Below are 24,180 nucleotides of genomic sequence, written 5' to 3'. Positions count from 1 at the left end.
ACGCCCAGCAGCCAGTCAGCTCCCGAGGCTTGCTCAGGTGTATAGCCTGTGATGGGATCTTGCTCATGCGTTGGCACCTAGACATTGTTGCTGATGTTTAGGTGTGTTAGGGAGGGCTTCCTGTCACCTACATACGACCACTGGAATTCAAGTGGGATGCTGCCAAGAGCCAGATTGATGGAGGACCTTTGGGAGACCTTCACAGTCTTGTACTGGCAGCTGAAAACCACATGGGATACCTGAGGACAACTAGCACAAGATGCCTTATGCTAGGGCCACTGAATCCTACCTCTGCTATCCCAAACTGTCTACATACCACTTTGTAATAAGCAAGATAATGTTGCACTATCTAGAAGTAAAATCTAAGTTGCCTTTGTCCTTAATTGCATTGCCAATCTAGGGACATTATTTCAGATTTTCTCTTCCTTCAAATTAAATTTTAAGTGAAACACTGTCACGTTTCCATATCAAAGGAACAAATCAGGAGGAAATGAGTCCTGTGAGTCAAAAAAGATAAAAAGATCACCTACATCCAGAGTAAGCATGTAACTGTGTAGGCTATTGTGCAATTTGATAAAGCAGGAGTTCATTATCAACGACAACCTATTTATTAGTGAAATAGATGGGAAAAGCATGAAAGGAAAGCTGTAAGAGATATATTATTCTCCTAAGCAGAACCCTGAATGTGCTTTTCACTAATGGAAGGTTATAGTTAATCGGTAGCTAACAACTTGTATTATCAGTAGGGACAGATGTTTTCTAAAATGTAAATAAAATGCATCTGAGAAGCCATCATCAACAGGAATTTGTCTTTCCTGAATTAAGCATATTACTGATTTTGCTCCCTCTAATTATGCTATTTGGTGTTAACTGCCCCAGCATTAAAGCAGAATTCACCATAAGAATATCAGTTTCCTATGAAACTCCATAAAAGCCTTTTTTTTTAAAAAAAATAATTAATTTCATTTGGCAGCTTCACGTATAATAGTAAGATAAATATTGTTGACTTTGAATTTTAATTTTTTGGGTTTCCTCTCTCCTTGGCAATAAATCTTTGATGCTCAGTGGAAAAGAGTTATATTTAAATAAATTCTCCAGCAGAATCTATTTTGTCATTTGTAGTAAATTAAATCACTCTTTTCCTCAAGGGGATCATCCCATGAGCTAATCTCACCTCTTTTAATTTCTTTTCTTGTTCTTTATTTGGTCCCAAAAGTACAATTTGTTGGATGTTTTTTGTTGGGAAATACTTCACAGCTGGTCCCGTAACTGATGCAGAATTGAGTTAGAAATTTTTATTAACATATTTGTGGAATTCTAGGCTGTTCTTTTGCAGTAATAATAACAAAAAGATCATTTAATGGAGACAGCTTGAAATCTCTGCTTGTTTTATTTATTAATCTCAGAAAAAAAATTATCTTGCTGATATCAGACAAATATGTGAAATCATTGTAATCATGAGTCATCCCTTGAGATTAAGACATATTACTCAGGCTTCATGGTTAAGTACAAAAGGCAAAGACCTCCGTTTGACTGGGTGCACCTTCAGGCAGGTTGTCCTCATGTGGCTCAGCAGAAAAGCAAACCATCTTACTAGTTTGTGCCAATAGTTCTGAGAGTGACTTTCAGGCCAAAGCTGTCTATCACTTGTGAGTACCAGCAAAATCACCGTGACCCCTCATCAGGGAGGGGAGAAGCCTTGGGTCCACCTTGCCCAGCAGAAGCAACGCATACAGACCTGCCGTGTCAACAGTCCTGAAACCTTGTCCTTGTGCAGCAGCCTCCAGCTGCCCTGTCTGAAAGGATTCATGTCACCATCTGCAAAGGATGCAGATTCAGAGTTCAAAGAGCAAAGCTTCCTGAGACAATCTTTCGGGAGAGCTGAGTTATTAGTGTCTCTGCTCAAGAAGCTATTCCTTACCCAACAACATATTTCCTTATTAACTGAACTGTTTACTTCTCTGCACCAAAACAAGTTTTCCTTTATTACATGACCATGTAGAACTAGCTGTCCAGACCACAGCTGAGGAAAATGTACTGTAAATATTTGGGCTACTGCCTTTGATCCATATTTGTTTTCATGTTCCTGATAGTTATTTCCTCTCAATGTACTTCTCTGTCTCCTTGGCCTTCAAGCATTCAAATATTTTTCATTATAATACAATACATTCTTTTTCCAGTTATTGGTTAGACATTCAACTTCAGGTGCTCTTACCTGTGCAGAAATAATTATTTCAGGAGTGTTTAATGGAATCTTGATGGCAGACTCTTAATGTTTGAAAGATGGATGGTTTCAGTGTGTCTGTTACCATCATACACAGGTTTAAAACATCTGCAGATGTCTTTGAGATCTACTGCCATTCTCATCCATGCCCTGGCAGGAAAACAAACCATCGATTTCATCTCCCTGCTTCTGCCGCTGCCATTGTAGCAAATAAAAATTAATAACTTCAAAATCCCTGGCCATGGTTTAGTCTAACATTGACATTAAATTACCATGCTTTGCTGTTAGCTTTTTAATTTTTACCTCTGGGGATTTTATGTTATTATGAAATTCATCCTGTTCCCAAACGTGAATAAATTGTTCATGTAAGTCCTCTCAACACGGATGTCATAACCTGCATGTTACTTTAACTGCAAGCCCCTAAGAGGAAAAAAATAAGGTCGAATTTCTCAGAACAACTGGATCATCACTTTTACAGAAAAGGAACAAAATGCTAGGAAGAATTTAAAACTTCAATCCTGAAGCTGGAAGGAGGCACTCAGGAAAGACATTGCTAGGGGGCTAATTCTCTGTCATCATCAAATGTAGGACTACCCTAGCCCTAGCCTTCTGCAGACCCCCTCACACTGTGGATCATCACAGGTAAGAGTTTTAGATTTACCCATCTGAAATAAATCACATCTTGGAAGAGACCCTATAGCACAATGTATATGTTTACTGGGTTTATATCACACTAGATCTCTCTTCTCAAGCTGGCAGCACTGAGATCATAAATGGCACGTGCAGGAACCCAAACTTGTATTGCAATTTTTCAGCACAATATGATCATCTCTTCATGTGCATGTGGATTATTATCCTCTCTCTTGCGTGGGGTAATTTATATTCCACTGGTAGTAGACTGGCACATTTTTCTACTAAAACTATTTTAAGGTACCCCTTATTTTTTTACAAGATCATGCACACTTAATTTGCAAAACGTTCATATTTTTATCTTAAAAAGTGATTTGTTATTCACTTGGATGAAAATATTTTTGATTTCACTGCATTGTGGCAATGGACAAGCGTTATTGTTTTAATTTTTTTGCAAAGTTAGATAGCACTTTCCTTTATAAGCTGAATGGAAGCGTATTATTTCCCAAATTTGAAAAATACAATGTGGGCTGCTAACTCTATGGTGTTTACCACAGCTAATAATAAAGTGCTCAATCCACTTTCTGCCGAAGTACTGGTACATAGCAACCTGCTTCCAGGTTAATAATGGATAATCACGACAAATATACACACAACAGAGATCTTCCGCACAGTAGCTAAGCCTAGACCTCACTGGAAGAGCAGTCTCAGGAGCATGGTATGTTTCCAGTGTGTTTCCTTCCTGACCAAATGAAGGATTTGCAAGATGTTGCATAGTGCTAGAGGATGACATAGGAGCTTCTCCTGATGACACTATGACCTTGCCAATAAAATAGTAAGTATCCAAAGTGCCACATACTTTGGATACTGCCCTTGAGGCATATCTGGAACTGTGCTGCTGTCTCACTGTTTGGATGGCAATCTTTTCATGATGGTTGATTTTGGGACAGTCTCAGAAGACAATTTGTATGTGCCCCACTTTTGATAGATACCTGCTAAACTATAGTTCGGTAGTTTGCCACAAGAACTGTCACTGAAATAAATTATAGGCTTTTCAGTGACAGCTGACTCCAGACAAAGTATCTCAAAAAAGATCTAATAGAGCTATAACGGAAACAAAGAACTGCACAGAAGAGGGCAGAAAGGGTGATCCAGCCTATAGGATGGCTTCCATCTGAGAGGAGCTTAAGTAATTTAATTTGGTTTAAAAAAAGAAAGAATAAGGCTAAATGAGTTGTTTTTCCCATGGCAGAAGTGAATGCTGGAACTTGTTGCCAGAGAGTATTGTGGAGGCCATTTAAAAAATAAACAGATTTGTTCAGGAGAATCTGCTGATGTTTATTAAATACAAAGATCTGGAGCTTAACTCTGTCACAGTAAGGCTCTCGCCCATGAACTGCTGGAAGCAGGGAAGGTATGTACAAAGATATAATGTCTCATGTTCCATCCCTGCTCTTGAACTCTTTCCTAAGCATCTGCTTAGGGACATTGTTGAAGAGAGGACATTGGGTGAGATGGACCTAAGCTCTGACCCAATATAAAGTTACTTTTTCATTCATTGTGCCTGTAGGTCAGTAATTGTAGTTAGATCATCTGCATCCACACAGCAGTCAGGATATTGTTTCTGATGGCTCAAGTTAGTAATCTACTGAAGTAATACTCAAGCAATATAGGGCCTGGTATATCTGAAGTAGAAACATGAAATGAGGTTGGGCTTGGCAGCCCTCTGAACTGCTACTGTATCAAGTGAGTCAACCATATACTGCACGAATGGGGAAAAGCCACTTCACACTTTTAATCCTTCTCTCAGCATGAAAATTACCTGAAATATAGATCTGCCAGAAGTGTATATTTTTTTTAATTCACATTCAAAGCAGTGCTGACAACAGCCGTTGACAAACTGGAGCAAGTTCTGTGGAAGGTCACCAAGGTAAGGCTGGATCACCTGCCCAATGAGGATACTCTGAGGGACCAGGGCTTGCTTAGGCTGGAGAAGTGATAGCTTCAGAGGGACCTACTAGCAGCTGCCCAGGATTTCATGGGAGGTTAGTGAGAAGATGGAACCAGGCTCTATACAGAGGTACACGGTGAAAGAACAAGAGACAGTATTCATAAACTGTAACAGGGGAGGCTCCAACTGGATGTAAGGAAAACAATTTCCCCACAAGAAAAGTCAAGCAGTGGAGCAGGTTTCCCAGAGAGCAACCTACAGTGGAGCAGCCTGTGGTGTCTCCATTCTTGAAGATTTTTAAGATCAATCTGGGAAAAAGTTCTCAGCCCCATAGTCTGAATTCAGTGTTGACCCTACTTTGCATAGGCAGTTGAACTATGTTCACCCAGTTCTGGTCAAATGTTTTTTCATTCCAGGAGATGAAACACCAAAAAGTACTGTAACTTTTATTACTGCATTATAGTGTTTTCTTTAAAGAAAAACACTGTTATGAAATGTATATTTAAATGATAGGAACACAGAGGCTGAAATGCAAAATGTTTTAGGAATCTGTAATACAGCTTAAGAGGTTCAGAAACCGCAAGTTCCACAAGTCTCATATGCACCATCTACAGCAGTTCCACCTGTTTAAGCTCAAATCTCATCACCACTGATTTCCAGAGATGACATTTCAAATGTAAGATCATATTGTAGATGAACTTGGCCTGCTGACTTTAGAGGGTTACAACTGAGTCTCTCAATGTATAAATAGATTCATTCTGAAGTGCTGCAGTGAATTAATACCTTATACTGATCTCATTCTCAAATCCCTAATTTACAGTCTTCTGGAGAGAGCTAACTCCCTGACTTAACTGATAAAAATGTATAACTACAAATAAATTATCGTGCAGAATTAAGCACATGTTACTTTGGGTTAGACTAGATGAGCCCTCAGTTATTCAGTATTACAGGCTTACAACTTTGCTAAGGGACAGATCCTGACCCTCATCAAAAGATCAATCAAACAAGCTGGTCCTCTGATGCTGTACAAACTGATCTGCAAAGGATCACTAGATCCTAAATTCCCAGTAGTCAGACAGACTGGGAAGCCCCTCGAAGTGCACCATGTCTCTTAACTGAATTATACTTGTAAATTTATTTTTCATAAAAAAACCAAACCAGAAAATGGAAGTGACATTGGAGGGAAAAGGGCACACATGGACAATGGTATTTACAATTTTCTTGTAATACCTAAACCAGTGCACTCAAGAACAAAAATTGTGATCCCTCATGATGGAGATTCCTTTCATCGTGTATTTGTTGCATATTTGGCGTACTTGAAATGTACCGCTGCCTGCTTCATTTCCTTTAAAGGGGTGAGTATAAGAAGGTTTTTTAGGCACCCCTTAAAACAAATATAGTATAAAACGTAAGTCCTCCCACTCTCCAGTCCATTTAGTTATAAATCACATTTGTTGGCTGTGAACTCAGTGCACAAGCTGATTACTGTGGTATTAATGAGGTGTTTAGATATTACTTGGGTTGCAAAATATGTGATTACTGGAATTCCGTAACAAGCTAAAGGAACTGTCTGAGCTGGAAACAATAAGCTAGTTTAGCCAGCATGATGGATGTATGGAGTCTAATGAAAGAAATACCCTCCGTGCATTTGCATTAGAGACTGTGCATCAGTCAGAACCAGGCTGCCTGGTCATGAAAACAAACTTGACAGTGTTTTCTTTGCATTGCTACTGACACGTATAACCAACAGAATAACTTCTCTGATTGCGATAGGAGGAGAGGCACGAAATCACTTGATAGTAAGATGCAATGCTCTCTCCACATTGAATATCAGGAACAGAGAGCACTGGGGTACCGGCAGCTACCCATCTGTACCCCTGGTTATTTATTGAGCAGTAGTATAAATAAGAATTTTAATCAAAAGAAACAATCAGTTCTCAACAGTAACACTGTGACAGAGAAATTCTTGCTGGAAGCTCTCTTCAACCAAATATCTGAGTGATACCTTGGAAAAAGATCCTGAAGGGAAGCTGGAGAATAGAGCTATCATCGCAGGTCAGAACTGACAGGCACTTCATTATAGTTTTTCTTCCTCTGTTTTTTCTTCTTTTTTATTTTATTTCTTTTTTTTTTCCTTTTTTATTGTTTTTGGGGGATTTTTTTGTTTTGCTTCCCCTTCTTTTCTCTCTTTTCTTTGTTTTCAATTCTGCAATCAACTGCCTAGCCTGTGTTTTGCTAGGGTAAATGTCATTTGTCTTTCTCCTTAAAGTTTCTTCAATAATTAGCCTGGTCTCAAAACAAACTGCACATAAATAGCACTCTTGTTCTGACAGAAATGGAGAATCTGATCCTAGGGTAGTCTGATGTGTTTTCAGGCTATATCTAGATGAACAGTTCGTAGCAGAAATGGCTTCAGTTTTGTTCCCTCATCATTTAATGTTGCTTTGCTGCTCAGAAACATAGCTTGATTCCAGTCAAAACCCAGGACAAAAAATGTACATCCCACTCCCTGTTCCATTCCTGCAACAGGAATGGCGTGGTGCTACCCTCTCTGTGTGCAGCACGTGGGGAAAAAACACTGGAAGATCCTGAGCCTCATCAGACCAGCTCGGCAGCATGAGCACACCGTCTGGTCATGGGCTAAAGTGCCCACATCCACGCTGGGTTTTGGTATTCTCAGGATTTTCATGAAGCTGCCGGAATCAGATGGGCCTGCAGACAGAGAGACCCAGAGAGCTACAGGACTGCACATAAGCAAACACGAAAGATGACTGTTGAAGGACACGCATTTGAAAGGCTACAAAGAGTCACAGCTGGAGTTATTCCTGAATTGTGACAGTTTTGTCTGTGGCAGTCTGAGGCTGTGATAGTACCTTATATTAATATATTAAAATATTAATATTCATTATTAATTAAAATGTTAATATTCATAATAATGTCATATTATTAACTCTTTACCACTGTTTTTGGCTGTGATCGAGTTAGTTTTCTTCATAGTAGCTCGTACGGTGCTATGTTTTGGATTATGACCAAGCCACTGTTGATAACACACCTGTGTTTTAGCTGTTGCTGAGCAGCGCTTACACAGGGTCAAGGCCTTTTCTGTTTCTTGTGCTCTCTGCCAGCCAGCAGGCTGGGGGTGGGCAAGAAGCTGGGAGGGGACACAGCTGGGACAGCTGACCCCAACTGACCAAAGGGATGTCACACGCCATATAATGTTGTGCTCAGCAGTAAAAGTTAGGGGGAGGAAGGAGGAAGGGGGGTCGTTCAGAGTTATGGCGTTTGTCTTCCCAAGTAACCCTCATGCACGATGGAGCCCTGCTTTCCTGGAGATGGCTGAACACTTGCCTGCCGATGGGAAGTAGTAAATGAATTCTTTATTTTGCTTTGCTTGCACGTGCAGCTTTTGTTTTACCAGTTGAGCTGTCTTTATCTCAACCCACGTGATTTCTCAGCTTTACTCTTGCGGTTCTCCTTCCCATCCCACTGAAGGGCCATGAACAACAGGCTGTGTGGGGCTTTGCTGCCTGCCACAGTTAAACTACAACAAATATCTACTTCTGGCCTTCCCTGGTTCTTCACGGTGCTACAGGGAGACAAATCTGGGCCAGGTGGAAGCTACACATTTTGATCTGTAAGAGTCTAATAAACATTGCCAGGGGACAAAAAGCATTTTGGAACACCTGGAAATATATTAAAAAAATACTACTAATAAAAACTTTCATCATCATTAAAGTTGTGCATTTGAGAAGATATTAGCACTGAAAATTTTATTTCCTTTCATAGAATATACATAAATTGCCCACATCTTTCATTTATCCTTAAGTTTATCCTTCCTCTCAAATTTTCTTTTTATTGCAAAGGTATTATCCATGCAGGGAAAAAAAGGCCAGTCATTTTAGGGTTAAGTCATGCTTTCTGCCTGTTGTAACACATACTATATTCCCAAATGCTTGGTGACAACGCACGTAATTACTTTTTAATTTTTTTCAAGCACTTCTCATCTGGGAATACAGAATAGCCTAAAACACATCCTTTCATAAATATTATACGGAAGAGCTCCTGACTATTAAGATAAAAAGCTATTTATTTCAGCACAGCCCACTGAAAGCAGAAGTTGTCATTTTTATAATAGAATCCAAATCCTGTTTATTTGTTTCAGCTGGTGTCTGCATGAATCAAAGGCGTCAGTGGTAATCTGGGATTCATGGGGTTTCATTGGAAATGTTTGACAAAATCTGCTACAATGATAGCATGTGGAAGAGTAGTAGTAGATTTTCCAGAACACTGTATGCAGTACAGCTCACCTGCAGGCCCTACTTTTAATGAGCATGGATCCATGCTGTCACAAATGAGCATGTGGAAATGAGAGCCCTTCCTGCACTCCTTCAGTTTGCCACAGTTCTGCTTTCCGCCACCATCCCCACGGGAGCTCGCTGCGAGGACTGAGTCAGGGACAGAGTGGCTGTACTCAGAAGGTCCCTGTGCTCCTCTGCCCCCTCAGAAACCATCCCTGGTGTGCATCAACCTCACGGGATGTCCCAGTTAGCAACCCAGACCCAGGTGTCAAATTTTTAGGAAACAAACACAAGGCCCGTTGATTATTTTATTTTATTTTATTTTATTTTATTTTATTTTATTTTATTTTATTTTATTTTATTTTATTTTTTATCCTTACTGTGTGACGTGTGACACACCACCACGAGAGGAAAGCAGTTTCAGGACATGCAAATTCTAATCTCCAGCTGTCTATGATTCAAACCCAGAGGAAAATACATCTGCTCAAGGCCTTGTAGTTTTGGGGCTTCTCTTTGAAAAATTTTCAAATGCACTTCCTTGGAGCATATTTGTACTTCCTCTCTTACTACCGCGCTCCCCGTCCCGCAATGTAAACTTAAAAAAAAGAAAAAAATATTAAACCACCTAGCCTTTTCTCCATACCATTTTCATTTATCTTCTGCGCAAGGCAGTAGCCAAACGTGCTGCAGAGTTACACACCTTTTGAACAGCTTATGTTCGGGTTTATTTATTTTGTTTTGCTCTGCCACAGGCCATTCTGTCATCCTTAATTTCAGAAAATAGTGCTCTCATTCCTCTAGATCAAAGCAGAGACGCTCCTTGGAAGGGCTGGGCACTGGTTGTCTTTGTGATCTGTCCTTGTGGTCTGGAGTTGGTGGCACCTGCAGTGGCTGTGCCTACAGCTTTCAAGCCCACGGATCCAGCCCCATCCCAAAGGGCCTGATGCTGATCTCTGTGTCCTGTTGGAGGTCCTAAGAGTCTGCGCTACGGACAGCCTTAGCGAGCCTGAAACAAAGTTTGTTAGCAGCTGCTGATGAACCAGCTGTATGGGTCCTTGCAAAGAGCTGCAGCTCATTAGCAGCAGCCCTGTGGGGAGGGCAGCCAAGTACCTGACTCTCATTTTGCAGCCTGTCAGGCGCAGACCAGCAGGTTTAGAAGAATGGCTCTTCAATACTACTCAAAGCCATCTGCACTTCTCGAGCCTGATCTACATGCCAGGAAGGGAGCACAAATCTCCATGCCGACGCCAGCAGGATGGGGATTAGACCTCTCCTGTCTATTAAAGCATTCTGGGAAATACAGTCTTTACAGCTCTCTATAAATAATTATAAATTACCGTAGACGGTGATTTCAACTGAAGATAAGTTTTAGTGCAGTTGTACATGTAAAGATTTTTTAAATGTAGAATAATTTATCTGACAAACACAAAGATGGGAGTGTGGGGCAACTTAGTATGTGACGATACCCTCAGAGGAAGCACGCCATTCTGTAGGTGTACGATGTGGAAACATCTACTGAGCAAAACGAGAGGCAATATTTAGGAAATGACACAGCCTAGGTGATGGAAATTATAACCAATGCATGAGAAACTGATGTTACATAATTTTGATATGAGGATGACAAGTAGTGACTTGTGCATGCTGCCAAGCACATCTCTGGCTGGGCAGCGTGATTCTTTCCCTGACTCAGTCCTTATGGGGGGTTAGCTACATTTGAAGTTAACACTGAAGATTGGGATTTGGAAAAGTCAGATCCCTGCCCACGCTACTTTTGGCTACTAGGGGTGACCAGGCATAGGAAAAAAATGAAAAGATGGATGAGTTGACATTTGTGCACTCAACAAAGAAGGTACAAGAGGAAATTCTGGCTGATCTCAGCAAAAAAAAAATCTCTGCAGTGTGACCCTTGCCATGTCCTTCTGCTTGGGCAGTCATTTATATCCAATAACGATTTAGGAGCTGATTCTTATATCAAATGCATTGAATGAATCTCAACTGCCTCTGACAGAAGCAAGATTTGAGGTATTCACTCTTATTCCTGGAGAGGCAGATTTGTACCACTAACCGGCTCGGCAGAGGACTTTGCTTGGCACATAGTTCTACTGCATTTGGTAGAAGCAAGAAGATTCATTATAATCCATTCTCATTTTTATTTTTATTTTCCTCTAGCATAGGGTAAATTAAATGGGAATAATGTTCCAATTCCTTTATCTCATTTCAAGTATTTTTGTTGCCAGGTGGAAGAGAAACGGTTGGTAATTTTAAATATTTAAAGAATTTTCTACTGTGAACAACTTTGCACACATTGCCAATTAAAATTCATAATTCCTGAGTTAAGATGATTTAATTGTTTGACTAATGTTAGTGCTTTTTTCACACAAATGCTAGAACTTGACCATATGTGTCATTTTTATAACAGATGAGATAGGGTTGATATTTGCATAAGTTCAATATTGGGACAATAGGTGTATTTACTGTTTACATAACCAGGTGTCAAAATTGATGCTATAAGTAATTTTTTACTGCCACCTTGTGGTGCTGCAGGCTTTTGATCACAAAAATGATATGAGAGAATCAAGGCCTTATGCAAACCAAACAAAACCAAAAAGCTATAAAATTATACTGATAATTTTTTCTCTTTATTTCCTTTACCCCCCCCACCCCTGCCATGTCATCTGTGATGGTGCTTAGTTAAATTTTACTCCCAGCTTCCGACTTTCATAATTTATCTCTTTGTTATCATCTGTAGATAGGATCACCAAACACAAGCTGCAAATAAAGAAAAGTCTGTGCTGCACCCACGAACACTATCAGAACAATATTTTTTAAAAGATTGGAAAAAATCTTAATGCTAAATCTTGTTTTTTACCAATTTTTTTTAACCTGATTGCCAATACTAGTTCCTCAGTGCTTCTAGAAACTAAAATTTGTCTTTTCAAATGCTTTGTATATTTCGTATGAGTCCTTTTCTTGTTTTGCCTATGTTGAAGATACTTTTGTTTGTCAGTCTAGCAATTCTAAATGCCTGAGTAACATGGGACTCACAGAAGCAGCTTCCAGTCTCCTTACTATGCACTTGAAGGTAAGCAATTGCAGCCTATAATGTACTCATCTGGAATACCACAGCCTTTGAAAATCTTCCTAGATGCATCAAGTGGTGTTGCAGGTCGGTTCATGTTATCCGCTGGCATTCACTGCTTTCATTTTGCCCTCCTGTAGCGCTTGTGGAGAGAATCATCTCATACCTCTAGTATGATCCCTATTTTGAGGTTGGCTTTACATAGATTTCTCAGTTTCCTTGCTCCTGAGAGGCGCTGGGTTACATAGCTAGTGCTTCTGATGTCTGGGCTTTGTTAAATCCCTGCTTACAAGATGATTTCCTGCTGAAGCAGTGCTTCAAGGCTGAAGCTATAGTGTGTGCCTTCTGGTGGGGCTCTTTTGAGAATCATGGCCCCTCCCCATACCCCCCCCCCACCCCAAAACCATAGCCTATCAGCAGTTCATGAAATCAGGTGGACCAGCGACGTCATGTCCCAAGCTAGGAAAGTGTGCTCCAGGTAGGATAACTCTTCACTTCCGCTTTTTCCTTGTAGCATCAATTGGTTTCGAAATCACTGCAAATCCATGGTGGTTTTGCAGCTTGCAATGTCTTGTGAGCATGCAGCAAACATTAGGTTAAACCTTCTGGGTTAAATCTATCTGAAATGGCTACCCTAACTCTGGAGGACTAGACTTTAGAAGCAAGTTGATTTATTTCAGCAAACTAAATCACTCAGAAAGAAAAAAAGGGGGAGGAGGGGTGGCTGACCAACAGAAGCTGGTAAAAATGATAGTCCTATTTATTTAGATGGATATGAATGAGGCTTTAATCCACCCCTCTTACTCTGAGAACAGACCAGATTAGTGTGAAAGAGGTGTCTCAGTTGTGGCAGCAGGAACAGGCGACAACACGGTGTAAAATGACTTCCCCTTCTTCATCCAAACAGATCCCCAAAGACTCTGCTTCCCTTCAGGAACTGCTGAAGCCCCCATGTGTGTGGAGGATGATTTTAATGCGGCATTTATACTGGCTCCCTGCTTGGGGACTGCATAACTCTCATCATGCCCTTTAACTTTATACTCTTCATTTGCTCCTGCATAATCGATCAGTTCCTCAGGATGAGGGCTGCTGCAGAGATAAAACACCAGTGTCTCTGCTGGGGAGCTCGGGCACAACTGCTCAGCTCTCCAGGAAGAATTGTGCATGGCTGTTACAGCATCCTTCAGTCCGCTTGCCACCTCCTCCTTTCCCATGAACTAGCAAGGGGTCAGGTCTCCCATCAAGATACCTGCCACACAAAAGGACAGAGTGGCTGCCCTTTTTTCGTATGCCAGTGAATATGAACCCACATGCATTGTCCTGACCATAGAGAATGGAAATTCTTTTATATGTGTTTGTTTCTCTGTGCTTTTTCTGTTGTTCCTTCAGTATCTGTTTCTTGTTCTCGCATATTTCGGATTTCAACTCTTCACCAGCTACCTACATTTGGGAGTTAAGGCTCTATAAGAAAAGGTTAGAGCATTTAGAGGTTAGTAAACGGTCAGGAAGGACTTGAATTGTGATTCTGAGATACTTTTGGAAATAAGTCTTCAGAAACCTTTGAATAAACGTTTCTAAGTGGCATGGAAGAAAGCTGTGGAACCAGGTGGGATCTATGAATGAAGCAGAGGACATCAGTCCCAAGTAACATATCAAGTGGATTTAGAGAAGGAAAGAAGAGTGGACATGGGGCAACTGAAGTGAAAAAATGAGAAAAGAGTGAAATATTTTTACTTGACTAATTTTTATAATCTCTCTTCTCCTTTTGATCATTTATAAATAAAATATTATATAAATATCTAAAGGGCAGGTGTCAAGAGGATGGGGTCAGACTCTTCTCAGTGGTGCCTGGTGACAGGACAAGGGGCAATGGACACAAACTGTAACACAGGAAATTCCATCTCAACATGAGGAAAAACTTCTTTACTTTGAGAGTGGCAGAGCACTGGGACAGGCTGCCCAGAAAGCCTGTGGAGTCTCCTTCTCTGGAGATAGTCAAAACCTACCTGGATGCATTCCTGTACAGCCTGCTCTAGGTGATCCTGCTTTGGCAGAGGGCTTGGACTAGATGATCTCTGAAGGTCCCTGCCAACCCCTACTGTGATTCTGTGATTCTGTGATTTACAAAAGCTAGCAGCTATGAGGTCACCCAGTGATGCATAAAGGCAAAAATATCTCCCAGTGCTTGCTGTGCCTAAGAAAAGCTAAAAGAACATAGAACATTTGATATAGAACAAAGGAGTTTGGGTTGTTGTGGATGGTTTGGGGTTTTTTTTAGTGGGGGAGCGTCTATTTTCTTTTTTTGAGGAGTGCCATCAGCTGGAGTAGTGTACCATGAAGAAATCTGGAGGTAAGGCTAAATTAGACCTGGCAACAGGAACCAGTCAAATAGAAGATCCCCCAATTTATTTTAATTTTTTTTTATGGAAAAGAAGCAAAATATGTATATACCAGCAGCAAACTCTATCTTTTCCCCCTAAAAAAAATGGATGAGCTCAAAGGTTTGTGAAACAATCTCACGTCTGAGTAGAGATCTACGCTAGTATAATTTAAAGTAACATAAACCAATGATTATCACAGCTGATGATATTTCCAAAGACAGGGCATCAGTTGAAAGGGAAGAAATAGTGAAAGGTCTGGGACAATTATTGTGATTGCAAATATAGAGAAAAAGTAAAGGCAATAAGAGAAAAGCTCAGCAAAAACATTTTAATCAGATACTAGGGGGTTGAAAACAATATGAAAGGAACATAGCAAATAATTACAACCATAAGATAAAAGAAAGCATCTCTAGAAGTTCAAATGCGTTCACGCTGCCAAAAAGCGCTATTACAGCCTCACTCTACTGCCTCAGATATTGGCAAATGCAGCGTTACAAGTAAAAACAAAGTGCCAACAGTGTGAAAAACCTGACTGTGGCACTACGCAGAACCTTGAAACCATCTTCAATAAAAGGCGAAGCATGACAGTGACCCCCCACATCTGTCTTTTTGGTTAATGGGAAAAGTGGTGGTGTGTGAAGCAACAGAGAAGACCATTGCAGTGACTGTCAGAGTGTTTGTTAAAGAGAGATTTACAAAAGTGGTCGGAGTGAGTTTGCTGCGGTTCAAGCCAGCTTTCATTCATGCACAGACAGGTCACTGGAATTTCAAAATTACTTTTTTCACTGCAGTTTCTAAGCATAAAAGTTGGCGGGTTTGGAGAGACTGTTAATCAATTCTGCCTCTTCAGAGCTATACACGAGGCACCAGTTAGCAGGAAGCTGGGGCCTTTCATGCCGGATTTGGCTGGTCCTCTGGGCACTCAGGAGCTTGTTCCTAATGACTGGGGCCAGCCAGACCAAGCTCCTGCTGTAGGGCTGTTTTCTGTCTGTAACCTCTCTCTTACGGGACCTTTCAGCCACGTGGGCCAGGCTGTCACTACACCTCAGAGCACTGAGTTGGACTGAGCCTACCACCATCCACGTGGCTGGATGGACTCTTCACCTCACGCTGCTTTCGGAGCTGATGCTCGCTCAACACCTAGCACGGGGTCCAAACTTCTGTCTTGCCTGCTTGGCTTTCATTGCTCTACGACACTAGCAGTCTTCATCAAGAGACAGACAATGATAAAATTCCGTTGCTTGTATGTTCTTTATACCAAAAAGTCTTCAAACACAGATTGAAATCTCTTTCCCCATCCCTTCGGATTTACTGGACCCAAGCCATGTCATGTAGGTGATACAATAGTTTAATTTAGAAATATAAATCTGTTGCAATAGGATTGAATTTACATGACTGTCAAATGTTGTCAGAGAGGGGGAATGTTAAAGGAAGTAGCAACATAAAGGCTATGAACAGAATAATCTGCAAAGAATTGGCAGAGTTTGGGTTGTTAACTCAGCAACATCTGACACTGAGGGAAGGAAAATAACAGCAGTGGGGGAGCCCACCTGAAACAAGAATATATTTGTGTTAATTACTGTGCAGTTATGTCACAAGCTTCTGTAGAGAACTGACAACCCAAGCAGGCAAAAGACAAGATGGATGGGAAAGAACTTCTGTTTTCTCGTGTCATCACTCTGATTTATACTCGATGTCAAGTTATTCTAGACAAGTAGAGCAATTGTAGGTAATTTCTGCCGTTGTAAAACCTTTTCGAAAAATTCACAGAGGAAAAACACAAGGGCCAACTGGAGTTACATTCAAACCAGACTGCATAACTGGAACCACTATGGTAGCATCGACAAATAGATTCCCCCTCAACCAAACATTTGTTCTCAGCATCTCCATTGCATTTGATACAGTCAACCATAAAATATTGCTGTTGGGTCAGCGGGTAATGACAACTATTCCAAGTATTGTACCAAAATGTCCTGAGGTCCTCCAATGGGGTGGCATAAAGATCCTTTGGCTGTGAATACACATCCATACCTCAGTACATTGTTCAAGTCTTTCCCCCAATCTCCCTAAATGTGGCACCCAAAAGTAAATCTTTCTACTGTTCTTGCACTGTGTTTGTAGACTGTCCCAGTCTGGTGAAAGATAAACTGGCCTCAGCGACATTTCTCAGCAGGACTAAACCAGTGTAGTATATTTAAGGATCAAAACTGCAGAGTTTAGAGAATTCTAAGTAGTAGAAAATAATTTGGCCCCTTTGTGCCTTAACTAGGGATGCTGCTGCAGTATCTATGGGTGCCTCCATGTGTAACTTCGGTTCTTTCAAGATGCAGGACTTCCCAGTGTGCACACTCGCAATGCCCTTATCTGCACCTCTGGTCAAAATTGAATGGTTCCACTCCTGGAAAGAACAAGCTAGAAGCTGTGCAGCGAGGTGCCACGTGGAGTATCCTGTCATTAATGAGGATTTCCCCATTAATGGTAACACAACATTTAAACCCTTCATACTGAAGTTCTCCAGCACTGTCTTAGGAACTTCTGCAGAAGAATGTATTATTTTGAAAATAACTACAGCTCCGCACACGCACACACACCAAGAGCCAAGAAGTGAAAAGAGCTCAGGTCCTGCTTTTGGATTTTTACTTGTGACAGTGATGTTTCTGACACAGATATATGACCAGAAATCTGAACCTATACTGTAGTGATACAGATTTCTAGAAAATTTATTTTCAACAGAAGTCTCTAACGAAGAATTCCTCAAATATGTCTCCAACAGCTAAAAGGTAAAAAGCAAACGGCTTTAAATGGTGGAGAAAGAGTCCATTCTACTTAGTCATGGGTGTGCTCTGATCCGAATCATTTAGTAAATTCCTATAAGGAGAGAAGAGACATCTGCGTTAGAAGGCATACAGTCCACAGGTAGTAGGTCGGAATTGTCTGGCAAAGACAGTAAGACAGCTGATCCATGTACTGGAAATCAATGACATTCTGAAAGAAAAAGGTTTTTAAGGTTTTTTAATAGTAAGGGATATGAATTGGGTTTCCAGTGTGGCCCTATAGATGTGCCCATACAATGGCACACTGGAACAAATCTAAAAGAACCATGAACACGTCAGAATTGTTCCCTTCTCACACTGGATTATCATTTAATTGTGAATCGCATGCAAGGTCTTAATCCTCATCTTTGAAGCAACAAATACTCCAATGCTGCCTCAGGCTCTGAAAGAGACCACCATCCACAATGACATTCCTTAATACAACTAAACTTTCTACAGCAATGGTGATGAACTCATAGGCAAGCTAAACAACTTTCTCAGTGAGAGTCTGAGACTTGGAAATGTACTCTCAGGGGCAAACTTCGCAACTTTGCTATAAGCACAAGGCACTTCTTTGACTTTATCCATTCTAATATAAACCTATAGAAATATGCATATAAAAAATGCAAAGCAAACACTCCACTACCATATTTCTCACTCCTCAAAGGAAGAGAAACAGATGTATAATTACTTTTTTAGTGTCTTACTGGCAGCTGTTCCAAAACTTATGGTGATAAGAACAGTATACAAACTACTCTAATGTAGAAAGATGTGAAGAACTTTGTTCAAAGTCAGACAAGGGCTGCATAGTTTAACTGCAGAAAGAACATGGGTATTCTGTACCCACTGGACTTCACCATCTTCTTGTAGTACAGATTCTTAATGATACAAGATATTTCTTCTTCTGACTAACAGAAGATCTGAGATTCCCCTGTAATCTCAAACACATCATCATTTAAGAAACCCTTTTAATAAGAGAGAGATGCCTGTTTCAAAGGATTTGATGCCAAAGGTGATTCTGATATAACACAAGGTAAATATGTCAATGGAAATAGAAATGCATCTCGAAGCCAAAAATATCTCCCACATTTAAAGAGCTAGATTACTTCAGCAAAAAATATATACAAAACACGTGAATAATGTTGCTTGATACCATGTATTGCCATGGTGCAAATAGTTAAAATCTAATTTTTTTGATAACTCCGCTGAAAATGAAGTGACAAATATATCTCCTGATATATTGACACAGGCCAATATTCCATTGTGAATTTCACTAAGATTGTTGTGCATCAGTTTATGAGCTGTTTATTTTCAGAAACATTATAGAATGAATGAGAATGATTTTATCCAATCAAATGGTCGTGATGAACAAGGCATGATTAAGGGTAATCAGATCTTTCTTCTCAAATGCACTGCAAACTGAATCCAGATAGTTTATATACTAATTCATTTTTACATTAGAAAGGAGATAAAATTAATTAATATATAATTGTATCTATGGCACCAAACATGCCTTTTCAAGGGAAACAGTATCTTTGCTTTGTGGGACTATTGTCTTATCTGTTTTTTCAGTACAAGTTTTGTGAGTTGTGCTGCATTATAGGTCACACATTTCAAATTTTCTGTCCCAAAATTTAGCATTTCAAGCTGACAAGAGACTAAGATTCAGATGCTCGCTTGCATCTGGGGCACAGTGCAGGAAATCAATTGAGCATATTCTTTTGTGTGTTCCCACAAGAAAGCAGTTAAAACAGGTGCCTAGCTCCCTAGAGATGCATAAAGAAACTAAATTCAGGATCCTTAAGCACCTATATGAAATCTAGTCACTCCAGACTCTCTATCCAGTCTATGGTGACAATGGCTCTTCTAGAGGATCAATTGCAGCTTCTGAGATTAAATTGCTCTCTAGAGAAACTTTTGTTGTTGTTGACTGCATACAGAAACTAAAATGGTTACGCCTCATGTTTAGTCACATCAAGATGGGTCAGATGACCTGTGCCTTTGGGCCAGACCTTGGAAAAAGACTAACTGACTACCTCAAATTGAAACAAACAACGTTTGTAAGCTACCTGTGTATAGAGCAACACGTAGAAGATATGTCTTTAAAAACAGTGAATCCAGACAGAAGCGCCAGCATTTTTCTTTTCTAAATAAGGAAAATTCACTCAACACAAAGCAGAAAACTATAATGTATCTAACACAGAGAAAGAGCATTAGCTGTGATATAGTCTGAGCTCTTTGGTAGCTCTTTTGGTGATGTTTTTCAATAGGAGTTGGGCAGCTGTGCATTTTTAAAAGTTTTTCATTACCATAGGTGTTTCTAAATACATTTATAAATCTGGACTTAAACATCTTCTAGAATGTAGGCTGAAGTGAAAAATGAATTTTTCTTAGTAGAAGAAGCAGCTCTCAGATATCATTTGCAAAGCTTACATATTTTAATCACTGTCCAGAATGAAATTATCTAAACTGTATTGGCTGGTATCATTCACTACATGCTGGTACAACAAGTGGATCGATACCCTGTAAATCTTTTTTTACCTGGACAAAACAGTATGAAGATGGGGAAGTTTGTTGTGCCTCCTCCACACTTCTAGGAACTTATTCAGAGAAGACCTTCCAGCTGGTAAGAAACAGCTGTTTCTCAAGCTATTTTCACTGTCAAATTATTTTATTGCATCCACGGTGCAGCGAAGGTTCTGGCCCTGTTCTTTATAAGTGCTTTACCTGTTCTGCTGAAAAGAATAGCTAAAAGATGAGCAGGTTAATATTGTACATAGATATTCTGAAACTTGTGAAGCTTGAGATTGGGATCAGAACTTCCTTGCATTAGGAGTTAAATGTCTGTATCGATGAAGAACACTTACAGGATTCTTAAAGCATCAAATAGGAACTTATCTGGCACCTGATAACATCCTCATCGTTTTTGGTAACAGTAGGCAGTGGTGATCCTATGTGGTCTGCATTTCTTCAGTTCCCACTCTTAACTTCAGATAGGCTCTGCTCAAACGATTCACCCTTCTCCTGGTATTTAGAACATCTTAGGAAAAAAAATGAATGTTTCTTTAAAGGTATGCTATGTAAGATTATCCTATGTTAGGAGTTTTACCAGTCGATTCTTAACACTGCGCCTGACGGCGGTGTAAAGCTAATACAATGTCAGTGAGTCACTTTTAATAACACTGACATTTCTGACTTAAATCCTTATTTTCAGCAGAGGTCCAGGGAAACACAGCTTAAGTCTTCTCTGATACAGAGTACTGTAAGTGAAACAAGAAGCAATTTAGAGTGTATTGAATCAAAGTAAAGCTCCCATAATTAAAGCTCATTCTAACCTTTTGAGACACATGCAAGGGTTTTGATACTGGTGAGATACGTCTGCTACCATTTGTGGCATGAGTTGTGGTCTACTTATGGAAACTGCTTCTCTCTGCACGGTCCTTCATCTATTGGTGTCCTGGCATCACGACAACATATTCCCAAATGCACTTCTATTCCCTTACATTTCCCTCTGGATTTTCTTTTTCCCTAAAAAAAAATAGGTTTTTGCTACATGGGGAAAATGAAAAAGTACTATGAACATTCTCAAAATAAACATATTTCCGTGTGTTAACACAGCTGGAGGGTCTTGCAAAAAAAGGGGCTGTCCTCCTAAACCTGTGCATGTGGCTGACTCAATCACAGAATCATTTGCGCTTCCCTTTTTTGGACAGTCAAGCGTTCAGTACCAATAGACCCAAAATTTCAGGATGGCGCAGTACTTTTTCCCAGGTGTTTTCTGGGAACCTACTTATCTTTCCTCTTTTTCTTCCTGCGCGCTAATGTTCTTTCCTGGGGTCATTAGTAAGTCCCATGCAGACACCTCTCTTCCAAAAGTACGCAAGCAGACTGATTTAATCTGCACCAACATTTCAAAGAACCAGCATGAAGCCTAGAGAATCTGAAATATTTAATACTCAAATATGTATTATCTGGTGAGCCTTTGGTGTGAAATTTAGTAGGCATTGCTCCCAGAATCAACTCAGAGAAACCTACAGGAGAAAAATAAAGAAATTTGAGAATGAAAGCATGATGACCCGTGACCAAAAAAGGTTCTGCCTTTCGGAGTGAAAAAGCCCTCACAATGCTAAACGTTACAGTCTTGCAGAGTGCAGCACTCAGTATCTTTAAAACGCTTCTTCACCAGTCAAGACTGAAGGGGAAAAGGAAAAACTGTGGGACTTTATTGTCCTTGAGAGGTATATACTGCAGGAAGGGAGGATGATTATGAATCTAAGATGATTAAATACTAATGGCACAAACTTCACAAGTGATGAAACAGCCAAATAAATTACCAGTGCTTTAAACCAGACACATTTAGATTAACAGTACTTCTGTGAGACAGTTTGATAAATGTCTCGGATTTAGCAGCGCTGCGTTGTCCCCATTTCAGGGACCTTTGACTTCGGTCACCTGCTTATTAATTGGACTGGTTTGCGTCTGTGCATTGTGAGGTGTCATCCCCATTCTCTGGATAACATTCTTTGTAAAAATACGGGGTCTTATTTATAATTCCATAGCACGGAGTTTCCCAGAAAGTAAGGGCTGTAAATCGCTGTTTCAACACGTCAGTATCAAGAGTATTCAAGTTATCAAAACCAGATCTGCTTTGATAATTTCCAGGTTGAACATAAATGTTTAGTTTGTCTAGACTTCAGGTCAAGCATTTTGAATTCCTGTTACTATTCATCAGAAGTTGATTGTTTTATTATGACAAAACTGAAATTCTTATTTGCTCTCAGTAGTAACTTATTCCATAGACAACAACATTGACTTCAGCATGACTACTTACAATGCAAGGCACTGTTTATTTTAGCTATCCTACTCTGATGTGCAAAAATAAGTATCATTTGCCACTAAATTACGGTTGTCCTTGCAAAGTAGAATTGCTCAGAGCAAGAGGCATTGAGACACAAGACAGTGCTCCAAGGAGACCCATGCAACCCACAAACACTGCCTGCTGGACAGGCTTTGAGGCCCCCAAAATGCACATCCTGGACAGACCAATGCTGGACAGACCAGGATCATCTGTACCAGATCTATACTGAGCAATTTGCCAAAAAACATTTTTTCAGTATTTATGATTCGCTGAATAATTTTCCAGCACTTGCTACCTCACCCTCTCTCCTCAAATCAGTGTATAATTAGACAAAGTTTAGCATTTTCTCTGAAATTTCAAATTTAAAGTGAAATTTGTCCGTAAAGTTTCGAAAGGTTGTTCAGCTAATTTGTTTTTCATGATTCCTCTTTCTCGACAGAGAAAGAGATTTGAGATCTGAAGCTCCACTCTCAGATCTTACTAGAAGTTCATTCCAGATATCCAATATTTCTCACTGACAGAAGTTCTAGCTCTGCCCCTAGCACATCCCATCCCAGTAACTGTCACACCACAATTCTTTTGGGCATTTTTTAGAAAACACATGTTTTAGAAGTTTTCTAACAATGAAGCTACTATTTCTCTGCCCTTTAACCGATTCCACATAATTGTCTTACTAGCCAACGTACAGTTTAATAAAGGCCTCCTTTGTAAGGAAAATTATTTCACAGCGTTCTAAGAAATATTTTTGGGTTTTGCTGAGCACAAGTAAAAGCAAAATTGCCCGTTTTTTTTGTTAAGAACCCCTGCAGCAATGTATCTAAAAAGAACTAGTAGAACTGTTTAGCTTGTTTTCTTCTTGTTTTATGTTTCAAAAATATTTCAAGGATTGACAGCATCATGACAGTTCAAATCATTGCACGATACCTATGTTACAGACACTGAAGTGGTGAACTGAATATTTTTCAGAGGTATTAGATAACGCTGTTTGCTTTGAAAAGTCAGTTAGCTTGGGCTTTGTATAAAAACTGAGCTTTGCTTAGCATAGCCCTAATGTGAAAAAATCCAGCACATGCCTTTGAACACTTCTGAGAATAAATATGTATATGACAGGCTTTCTGAATCTGATGCCTTAGTACATAAGCAAAACTGGAACACATGCTTGTGTTGGTGACCCCATCATCTGTTCAACAACCCTTCCTTCTAACCCTCTTCAAGCCTTAATCCATACTCTGAATCAATTATTGGGTTAATAATACACCCAAGTAAGTCCCTTTGGTCTGTATTTTTGCTTTTTGACTGATTCTTTAATTGAGGGTAAATAGAACATTAAGCAGTTTTTCAGAAATGCATATCATGCTCCTAATCATCACATTTTTTCTCATTTAATTGGTAATTTTAAATGCAGTTCTGACCACAACCTTGGTTGTGTCGTTAGACTTTTACACTGCACGTCAGTGTTTATGTATCCTGACAGATCATCCCTATCTCCATCAACTGTGGGGTATTGCAGTGCATAGTCTAACTAACATTTCATTTCCATGAAGAAAAATGTAGTAAAATTATAAATCTGTGCTGCTGTCAGAAAGAAATTGATGGCTACTCATGCTCTTAGAAGAGAAGAGGGTGAAACTAATCAGATACTCTGACTATTTTAGCTGAAGGCAAACTCTAGGCACAGCCTCATGAAGACCGGTGGGATAGGATGGGAATTGTGAGACAACCGTCTGGTGTTTGACATCCTCAGATTTTCTGCAGCTCTCTGGGTCTTCCCTGCTATTGAACCACACAACTTCTATATAGTAATTACGAATATTTAGTTAGCACTGGCTGCATAAGTCTGTATCAGCTGAGTCTGAAACTGCGTGCCTTGAACTAAGGATCTTTATTAGACGTAAATGTTCATTCTTAATTTCAAAAATTTAAGATTTCACCATGGTTTTTGGTTC

Source organism: Rissa tridactyla, chromosome 1 (genome assembly GCF_028500815.1).
Source record: "Rissa tridactyla isolate bRisTri1 chromosome 1, bRisTri1.patW.cur.20221130, whole genome shotgun sequence".
Lineage (NCBI taxonomy): Eukaryota > Metazoa > Chordata > Aves > Charadriiformes > Laridae > Rissa > Rissa tridactyla.
This window is presented reverse-complemented; position numbering follows the sequence as displayed.